The sequence below is a fragment of the Pogoniulus pusillus genome, chromosome 13 (genome assembly GCF_015220805.1).
Source record: "Pogoniulus pusillus isolate bPogPus1 chromosome 13, bPogPus1.pri, whole genome shotgun sequence".
In the NCBI taxonomy this organism is placed as follows: Eukaryota; Metazoa; Chordata; class Aves; order Piciformes; family Lybiidae; genus Pogoniulus; species Pogoniulus pusillus.
Genome location: NC_087276.1, coordinates 6889001 through 6900000, shown reverse-complemented (window position 1 = coordinate 6900000; position 11000 = coordinate 6889001). Strand labels below are relative to the sequence as shown.

Here is an 11000-nt window from a genome sequence, read left to right as displayed (position 1 = left end):
AGAGAGAGTTAATGCACGAGTATGACAGGGAAGCAAGTTTGCTGTGAATTGGGAAGCACAAACTATAGTAATCCCCACCCTGCTGAGTGGCTTCCCCAGAGGTCTGATACAGTGCCAAAGCCTCTTACGCATACTGAGACAAAGCTTATTTCAAGCCGAATTCAGCTCCTGAAGCCACCATACTGCTTCCTGACAGCCTCCAATTGCACTGCCTCTGTATTTGTGTTTCCTGCTGTTTATATTTACTTGTTCCCAGAGCCACAACAGCTACAAAAACAAATAGTTGCTGTTTGCAGGGCTCTGTATCAACACAGGTAAAGCGCTTTGCTTCCCTTTTAGTTTTACGGCGATTGTGCAAATTGGCTTTTAATACCTCGGAGAGATTAATTTGATAATTATAAACCAGTTTAGGAACACGTGCTAAACAATTGGTCACATAATCAACATCTCTTTTTTTCAGTCTAGTGTGGCTGAGGCAAAGGATTTTAGACTATAAGGGCTCCACAAACAGTCCCTCAATTATATCGCTATTATTTCCCCACTCCTCTGAGACACAAGCTTGAAATAGCACTTTTTTTGTTTGTCACATCCCTGTGGATGCTCTCCTGATCTCTGCTCCTGTCAGTTTGGCCTCTGTACACCCATTGTGATGGTGTCTGGTTTGGGTAATGGAGATTTTGATATAATTATTTAAAGGATCAACTTCTGGAAACCTAAGAGCCATCAATTCTCTTAATTAACTGCAGGGAAATGATTAATGCTATAAATATGGAATAGATGGGGGGGGGGGAACTATCTTGCATAGGATTGAAAATGGGTTCTTCAACCAGTATTTAAGGCATTAAACGTGATAAAAGCGATAGCTTGGACTGGATGATCATAGGATCACAGGATGTTAGGGATTGGAAGGGACCCAAGGAGATCATCGAGTCCAACCCTCCTCCTGCCAGAGCAGGACAATGCTATCTAACACAGATCACACAGGAACACATCCAGACAGGCCTTGAAAGGCTCCAGAGAAGGAGACTCCATGACTTCCCTGGAGAGCCTGTGCCAGTGCTCTGGGACCCTTACAGTAAAGAAGTTCCCCCTTGCATTGAGGTGGAACCTCCTGTGCTGCAACTTACACCCATTGCTCCTTGTCCTATCACAGGGAGCAAGTGAGCAGAGCCTGTCCTTTCCCTCCTGGACAGCCTTCAGATACTTATAAACATTTATTAAATGCCCTCTCTGTCTTCTGTTCTCCAGACTAATCAGCCCCAGGTCACTCAGACTCTCCTCATCAGCCATGCCCTCCTGCCCCCTAATCATCCTCCTGGCCCTCTGCTGGACCCTCTCCAGCAGATCCCTGTCCCTCTTCAACTGGGGAGCCCAAAACTGAACACAGTATTCACGATGAGGTCTCACCAGGGCAGAGCAGAGGGGGAGGACAACCTCCCTTGACCTGCTGGACACACTCCTGCAAATACAGCCAAAGATCCTATTGGCCTTGATTTTGGAGGTATCTTCAAACCTGGTTGATTCTATGATTCTAAACACTGAGTAAAGTGTTGGTAACCACCCAAGTGATTTATGCACCCCAGAAAAATTCCAGCTCATGACACCAAAGCTTTTGTGCCACAAAGTGAAGCTGGGCAGTGCTTTCTGGGTAGAAAAAGTTCACAGAATCATAGAAACAGTCAGGGTTGGAAGGGACCACAAGGGTCATCTAGTTCCAACCATCCTTACAATGGGCATAGAATCAACCAGGTTGGAAGAGATCTCCAACATCATCCAGTCTAACCTAGCACCCAGCCCTTATGCAGTCATCTAGACCATGGCACCAAGTGCCTCATCCACTCTTCTCCTGAACACCTCCAGGGATGGCGACTCCACCACCTCCCTGGGCAGCCCATTCCAATGGCAAATCACTCTCTCTGGCAGCAAGTTCCTCCTAACATTCAGCCTATAGTTCTGCCAGCAGGGACACCCTACCCTAGATCAGGCTGGACACAGCCTCAGCCAGCCTGACCTTAAACACCTCCAGGGATGGGGCATCAGCCACCTCCCTGGGCAACCCATTCCAGCCTCTCACTACTCTTATGCTCAACAACTTCCTCCTCACATCCAGTCTGAATCTACCCATCTCCAGCTTCACTCCATTCCCCCCAGACCTGTCACTCACAGATATCCTAAAATGTCCCTCCCCAGCGCTTTCGTAGGCCCCCTTCAGATACTGGAAGGCCACAAGAAAGTCACCAGTTGCTTCTTGAAAATATATTAAACAAAAAAAGTCCTCAAGGAATAGGCCAATTTCCACAGCACCACCCTTTCTAATCAAAAGGAAAAGTATCAAAGCATTTTATTCTGGCCTTATCTGGAAAGAACATTTTCATCTCAAAACAATTCCATTTAAAAGTTTGCTTTATTAGGGTTTTAGATAATGCAAAAGCTTCATTTATCAGGAATTCTTTTTTTAAATACTAATTATTTTAACATAAGCTAGAAACGAGCCTACAAGTTGGGTGGGAAGGGACCTTTAAAGCTCATCCAGCCCAACCTCCTCTCAGCAGGGACAGCCCCAGCCAGAGCAGGCTGCTCAGAGCCCAAATAGCCTGACCTGCAGTGGTGCCAGCCATGGGGCAGCTCCCACCTCCCTGAGCAGCCTGGCACAGGCTCTGCCCACCCTCAGGGTCAAACATTTCTCCCTTCTCTCCACTCTCAGTCTCCTTTTAGTTTCAAATTTGTCCTGTGCTGATTTTCTTTCTCCAACAGATCTGCTGCTATCTTCCTTTCAGAAGCAACCATGCCAAATGTTCCCCCCTGCTGAAAAAGCAGCAAAGAAAAGCTGAGAGAAATATCAGGCAGGGGGCAATTAAGTCTGTTACCATCCCACCAATTCTCCTCTCTTGAAAACTGAGCTCCAGTGGCAGCACAGTCCAGAAAAACCACCCAAACCGCAGGCATGCTGCCTCTGTTGCCTTTGCACCTCCTAAAATATCTGTCTGCTTTTCATTTCTTGACTGTCAATCAAAATGTAGCACAGGCATAATTGCAGAGTAGCTAACCTGCACGTCTCGCTTTTGTGATTCCCGCTTGCTACCTAAGCTCACACCTGAAGGACTTCATGGTGTGGCAGCGAGAGGTGGCTGCTCTCCCTGGTGTCTACTGCTGACACTTTGGCACTGTGTAAAAATACTTTGCTTGCGTTTTCTCTGATGGCTGGCATGGTCCACAGAAGCTGTGAGAGATGAGGAGGGCAGGTGGAGAGATGGGACAAGCCCATATGCCAGAGCACAATCCCAGATGAAGGGCTGCTGGTAAAACTTGCTGGAATTTTCCCCCCTCTCCATCTCTCAATGTCTCCCACACCATGAACTGAGCTAAAAGCTGAAGCAAAAACTCCAGTGACACGGTGATGCCATGGACTGTCACAGATATCTATAAACCAGTAAATATAGAGCTCAAACACAGAGTATTTACAATCATAGAATAGTAGAATCAACCAGGTTAGAAGAGACCTCCAAGATCATCCAGTCCAACCTAGTACCCAGTCCTACACAATCAACTAGACCATGGCACTAAGTGCCTCATCCACTCTGTTTTGAACATCCCCAGGGACGGTGACTCCATCACCTCCCTGGGCAGCCAATCACTCTTTCTGTCAAAAACTTCCTCCTAACATCCAGCCTAGTACAAATTGAGACTGTGTCCCCTTGTTCTGCTGCTGGTTGTCTGGCAGAAGAGACCAACCCCCACCTGGCTACAGCCTCTCTTCAGGTAGTTGTAGACAGCAATGAGGTCACCCCTGAGCCTCCTCTTCTCCAGGCTAAACACCCCCAGCTCCCTCAGCCTCTCCTCATAGGGTTTGTGTTCCCAGCCTCTCACCAGCTTTGTCACCCTTCTCTGGACATGTTCCACTATCTGAACATCTCTCTTGAATTGAGAAGCCCAGGACTGGATTTGCAATGACAGTTGTTTTGTTTTATAGTTTGCTTTTTATAAGACCTAGCCTCATAAATCCACCCCTCTTCCCTTCCCCCAGTCCCTGAGGATGAGAGTTATGGAAATAATGTCTCCTGAGACCATTTCCCAAGAAGTCTGTGCTTTGGTCCACAAGAAACACAATGCCAGATCCACCCACACCCAACAAGGAGCACAGTTTTTGGAGATGTTGGAGAGACAAAAATGTCACTATATTTGTGTAGAGACCATGCTTCCATACACAGAGAGCTAACCTCCATCCCCAGGGAAGCTGCCTGAACTTTGCCCAGTCTTGGCTCTGCTTTTGCTTTTCCCTCAGGATTACTCCACTCAGTATGAGGTGGGAAGATCTGTCAGATATCAGCCTTCCTCTGGCCAGCCACACATAGCACATAGTTCTGTGCCTCTGAGCCTGTCCAAAACCTGCTCACTCACTGCTGCAACCTCTCAGGCAGAGCATGCAGAAGGGGCCACCAGGACAGACCACTTCTTGGCTGCCTCTGGAATGGAAGCACAATAGGCAGAGGCTCTGCGCAGGATTGCCACACATGTGCAGCACACAACAGGCAAAGGGGACCACAGTGACCACCAGCACCATCACAGATACTGGCACCCCTCACTGACTGGCATAGAGCAAAATTAAGGAAATCCCAGTCTCAGCCTGAGAGGTGGTTGGTAGATTCGCCCAGAGCTTGGGGTAGACCTGTGTCTTGGCTGGTGGCATGAGACACAGTTGGATTGAGATGAGAGAGAGACCTAAAAAGAGCAAAGTGACTGAACACACAAGGGAAACTGTTAATGATCAGTTCACCTGAGCTCCTACCCAGGGCTTGTAATGATGGTAAATAGATGGTGTACCAAAAGCTACACTTGGCAGAGGGGGCAGTTGTATCAGCAAAACATGCAAAATCCATCTGCACTCAACTTTTACATCATCTGAATACAGGTTCTTAAGAGAGCAAGGCTACCAGAAACAGGACAAGGGGGAGCAGTCTCAAGTTGTGCCAAAGGAGGTCTAGGCTGGATGTTAGGAGGAAGTTCCTGACAGAGAGAATGATTGGCATTGGAATGGGCTGCCCAGGAAGGTGGTGGAGTCATCATCCCTGGAGGTGTTGAAGAAAAGCCTGGCTGAGGCATTTAGTGCCATGGTCTGGTTGATTGGCCAGGGCTGGGTGCTAGGTTGGACTGGGTGATCTTGGAGGTCCCTTCCAACCTGGCTGATTCTATGATTGTATGAAAATTGCAGGACTAAGGCTCCTGCAACTCCTAGACATGTCAGCTGCCAATGCACTCAGAGCAGAAAGCCATCCATCAGGGACTGCTTCCTATCAGTGCATCCCTGCCTCTGTGACCCCCACACTGTAGAAGAGGCAACATCTGGGGGGCAATGAGCCACAGCAGTAGTGGCAGCAGTGCAATGCATTTCAGTTGCTCCTGAAATCGAGGTGCTCAAGACTTGATTTTTCCACTGGCTCCTCAGGCTTGTTATAATTTCAGGGATGAGACCAATTTAGCTTTTATAGAGACATGTAATCCACCATTTCAACAAACTAATTGAAATAGGCTGACATGCAGCTATGTGCCTTACAAGTGTTCCAAAGCACATATCTTGGCACTTTCCACTGGAGGCTAAATGGCAGGACTAGAAACTGTACCAGATCCTCTGTATTTACAGGTCTCTGTTCCTACATTGTTATTTTGATTGTTGCCTTTACCAAAAAGAAAATCAACTGCACCTATGCTATTTTTGACATGCATTAATTAGTATTTAAAGCCCCTCAGCAATAGAAATGCACACATTTTCCCTAAGCAGTCTGATAGGTTCTTTACTGATGACTTTTGTGCTGGTCAACGTAACATTTTCTTGGAGTAACTTCAGTCTGTATTTTCTTAACAAGACAAAAAAAGTGTTAAACTATTTCTGTCCTCTCTGCAGCAACTTTCTATATGTTTCAATATATATTTCTATATATTTCCCTTTTTTATTTTCTATACAGCCCCCATCCTTCAGATTTCCCTGACAGCTGTTCTGAACCTTTGGCTCAGGAGTCTCTCTTTTGCTCCACATGCTTAGAATCATAGCATCAAGCAGGTTGGAAGAGACCTCCAACATCAGCCAGTCCAACCTAGCACCCAACCCTAGCCAATCAACTAGACCATGGCACTAAGTGCCTCAGCCAGGCTTTGCTTTAACACCTTAAGGGACAGCGACTCCACCACCTCCCTGGGCAGCCCATTCCAATGCCAATCACTCTCTCTGCCAACAACTTCCTCCTAACATCCAGCCTGGACCTTCCCCGGTACAAATTGAGATTGTGTCCCCTTGTTCTGCTGCTGGTTGCCTGGGAGAAAAGACCAACCCCCACCTGGCTACAGCCTCCCTTCAGGTAGTTGTAGACAGCAATGAGGTCACCCCTGAGCCTTCTCTTCTGCAGGCTGCACACCCCCAGCTCCCTCAGCCTCTCCTCACAGAGCTGTGCTCCAGGCCCCTCAGCAGTTTCGTCACCCTTCTCTGGACATGTTCCAGTACCTCCACATCTCTCTTGAATTGAGGAAAGTAATACTGAAACCTGACCACATTGAGCATACTTCTGCCTTCTAGGTTACATTAATTAAAAGACAAAAATTCAGTAATGTAGTAATATCAAAGTGACTCTCAGTAATATGAAGATACATTCCATAGAGATCCCACAGAGCCTGTTGCAGACATGAAAACAAGTGCAATGAGATGAGGCAGAGTGGCACCTGTCTAAAAGGTGGAGTGATAGAAAGCAACAAAAAAAAAAAAAAAAAAAAAGCAGAACTCACTGACATGTAGAACTTGCAGGGTTCCATTCCAGCTTTTCTCTTATTATTAGTCTTGGAAACTCAAACTTTACTGCTGAGCATGTAAACTTGCCACAGATACCATATTTGTGTGGTTTCCAACACTGCATTTCTCCTGTTTCTATCCCACCTTTCAGGGAAATCCATAGCAGACTAAAATGCAAACAAAAGTTATTGTTAACTTTCAAGGTATTCGGAGATACTTTTCAGATAAAAGCCAGCTGGGGAGGGACCTTATTGCTCTCTACAACTCCCTAAAAGGAAGCTGTAGACAGCCAGGGGCTTGTCTCTTCTCTCAGAGAGCAAGAGGACACAATCTCAAGCTGCACCAAGGCAGCTTTAGGCTGGACATTAGGAAGAATTTCTTTGCAGAAAGAGTGACTGGCTACAACTACCTGAAGGAAGGTTGTAGCCCGGTGGGGTTGATCTCTTCTCCCAGGCAGCCAGCAACAGAACAAAGGGACACAGTCTCAAGTTGTGCCGGTGGAGGCATAGGCTGGATGTTAGGAGGAAGTTGTTGGCAGAGAGTAATTTGCATTGGAATGGGCTGCCCAGGGAGGTGGTGGAGTCACCATCCCTGGAAGTGGTTACAAACAGACTGGATGTGGCACTTGGTGACATGGTTTAATTGATTAGATGGTGTTGGGTGATGGGTTGGTCTTGATGATCTCAAAGGTCTTTTCCAATCTGATTAATCTGTGATTCATTTGAAGCTTTACAGCACAACGACCACAAGCATGGATAGTTTCTTAAGATTTGCTTAACTTTGAGGTATATCTGTTGTAAAAGATATAATCATCTATGTGGTTAACTATAAGAGAAGACAGTAACTCCATTGGGAAAATTCTAAATCACATTTTCCAGAAAGCAAATGCTTGACAAAGCACTGAGTCTATTTAAATAGTCACAGAGATATAAACTAAAATGTATACACTGGGAAATAAATTAGACTTCAGTAACTGATGTCAATTGTAAAACTTTAGTTTAACTCACTGAGAGCAACTACCACCAAAAAATGTGATTTTTTCACATGTAAAATATCAGCAATCTAACAGGCCTTTCAAATATCTATTTTGGTTGCTACTTCAATTATGTTTACAGCTGACACTCATTCATTTCACAAGGTAAAAAAAAAAAAGAGTTTACAGGAGCAAAAGCACAGCTACATATTAGGAGAATGTTTCAGGTTGATTGCCATCCAACAAATTTTGGTTCATCACTCAAGCTGCCAGCTTCTCCAAATTCAGCTATGAAAACTCAGTTTCACCTAATGTCTTTCTGATGATCCAGCTGTGAACGTCAGATCCATGTGCTAAGTTGATTTCTATATTATTGGGCTACATAGTACTCCTTTTCAGGCTGAGAACCATGTTCCAAGAATTGCTTTAAGTCACAGACAGAAAATTAGGACAAGAATCCACCTCAACCTCTTGTTCAGAACACTAACTATATCATAGAATCAACCAGGTTGGAAGAGACCTCCAAGATCATCCAGTCCAACCTAGCACCCAGCCCTAGCCAGTCAACTAGACCATGGCACTAAGTGCCTCAGCCAGGCTTTTCTTGAACAACTCCAAGTCCATTTTCTTGAGATTTCAAGAGAAGAAAAGATTATTTCTCTACAAGAAGAAAAAAAAATCAGTATCAACTTTGTTCCTGTTTTCCAGCCTTTTATCATACAACTTTTTTGTCTTCCCTTCTGTTTTAATCCGCTCTGCCATGATGACCTGATTTATCTTGTCTGCTCCGAGGCACCACCCCGTCTCAGCTCAAGTTCCTCCATATTTTCAGGATGACACACACTTTTTTCCCCAAAATTCATAGGAAGTGAAAGGTATTATTGGTTATATTTTGTCAATTTGATATTTGCTAATACATGAAAAAAGGTCTCCATGAACTCAAGGAAAATAAGAGCAAGTAAAACACTATCTACATAACAGCTCCATGAATAAAGGCCTTATTTTATCATAGAAACAAACAGGTTGGAAGAGACTTCCAAGATCATCCAAATCAATCTAGCACCCAGCCTTAGCCAATCAACTAGACCATGGCACTAAGTGCCTCAGGCAGGCTTTTCTCGAACACCTCAAGGGACAGAGACTTCACCACCTCCTTGGGCAGCCCATTCCAATGCCAATCACTCTCTCTGCCAACAACTTCCTCCTAACATCCAGCCTAGACCTCCCCTGGCACAACTTGAGACTGTGTCCCCTTGTTCTATTGCTGGTTGCCTGGCAGAAGAGACCAACCCCCACCTGGCTACAGCCTCCCTTCAGGTAGCTGTAGACAGCAATGAGGTCTGCCCTGAGCCTCCTCTGCTGCAGGCTGCACACCCCCAGCTCCCTCAGCCTCTCCTCACAGAGCTGTGCTCCAGGCCTCTCACCAGCTTTGTTGCCCTTCTCTGGACACGTTCCAGTATTTAACCCTTCTTTCATACTGAAGAACTCAAATTAAAATCATGGCTATCTTGCATTCCTACACACCTCTCACACTGTCAAGAAAGGCTTCTTTGCAAAGCGAAGTGCATTCCTGAAAAATTCTTACCCCCCACTGGAGATCCACCAAAGTACATTCATTACCTTAAATTAAAAGGAAACACTCAAAACTAATGGGAATTTGTCTGCAGCAGTCTGGGGTGGCAGATCTATTTGAATGCAAGTGTGCAATATTTCTATACATTAAAGATGCTATGGTCCAGCAGGGCAAGCAGACTGCAGAAAGCATAAGACACATTATGTGTGAGCTACTCAGAGCTCACATCTGCATCGGTAGGAGCTACCTGCTCCTGTGCGTAACTTAGTCCAGGACTTGTCTGTTCCCTCTCTCCTCTCCTACTGCACAACAGTGTGCACAGCAGAATGTACAGAAAGAGAAGGGCAAAAGGAGATAAGACATATTCAGATCACCTAAAGTGGGAGGAGTTAATAAATGTATCCTTTCTAGCCCCTGACATTGTGTGACTTACTGAGGTATTGCTTGCTTTCCTGAAAAGAAGAAGAAACAGAGAGCCACAAGAATGCCAGCAAAAATAAAAACACCAGTAAAAATTAAAGTTTCCAGGAGCTGATGTGAAAAGTGGGATAGGATCAAAGGTAGAGTAACACCAAAACCAATTTTTTTTTTATGCCAGTAGTTTGCATTTTCAGACTTAGCACTTTATTTCTTCTGTCTGAGTGTTTCAGATAAGAGGCAATGCACACTAAGCCATAAAGCAAGGATCAAAACACCTGGCTGCACCGGAGGGCATGCGCTGCTACGACGGACACCTAGAATGAAAACAGGTTTCCTTGCTCAAAGAAAAGTCCAGTTGTCCTACAGTCTGTTGCATTAATAGGATAAACAAATGTCTGCAATAGCTCTCTCTTCTGCTTTGAAAGAAATAAGGAAAGGCCTTTATGAAGCTGAGAGAGAGAGAGAGAGAGAGAGAGAGAGAGAGACAAGAAGGGTAGAGCAGCTTGCCTCTCTCCTCTGACTGATGTCACCATTCCTGTGGCCAAAACATGTTTGTTGCTAAGCAACTATGTATATATTACACTCTTTTGCTTCCATTTGGGATTTAACATATGCATTTTCACTTTCATCTCTGATGCATAGTTAACATTTGTTTGCAGTGGGTGCCAGAGTGAATGGAAGCTGTCCAGTATAGGATATGCATAAGAACTGAAAGGCGCACACGGTGATTTACCAATGTGCATCATTGTTTCGCAGCATAGTTCAATGGGAAACCTACTGAGTGCCATTCACCAGCGGTTGGGGCAATTTTTTCATTCAGGATTGATGCTGGTTCCTATATAGCAGCCATTGGTTCAAGAAGTGCAGCAGCTCTCAGATGTCACGAAGTAACACAGTGTGCAGATAGTCTGACTGGTAATTATTGCAGATGGATTCTTTCTACGATGATAAAAGAGGTCCGTTCTTTCATCTGGAGTTTTGCCTTTTCCTACACCTCTCCCACTTACTTGGCAGGCAATGAGGGGGGGAGGAAAAAAAAAAATAAAATCACCTTTTCCTTTTGAATTGAGTGCAGATGACCCAAAATCAGTGGCACACATCGCTTGCGGTTTTCCTCTGAATCGAATCTGAAAAAGAAATGAAAAGAGGGTAAGGAGAAAAAGAAGGCAGGATGTGGGGGTTCATTTCTATTACAAACACTCTGTAACAGGAGGAAAACATATATGTATATATCAGTTTTAAACACCATATGTCTGTTA

The 11000-nt window shown here is 45.1% G+C and overlaps 1 long non-coding RNA gene across 1 annotated transcript in view; it reads right to left on the bottom strand.

Moving 5' to 3' along the window:
• Positions 1-11000, bottom strand: part of LOC135180439 (uncharacterized) — a 42559-nt gene that overhangs the window by 15612 nt on the left and 15947 nt on the right. Inside the window, exons 2-3 of the long non-coding RNA XR_010304432.1 lie at positions 10793-10868; positions 6772-6942 (exon numbers count right to left, since the gene is read on the bottom strand). This is a non-coding gene — a long non-coding RNA (uncharacterized LOC135180439). The remainder of the gene's footprint in view (positions 1-6771; positions 6943-10792; positions 10869-11000) is intronic.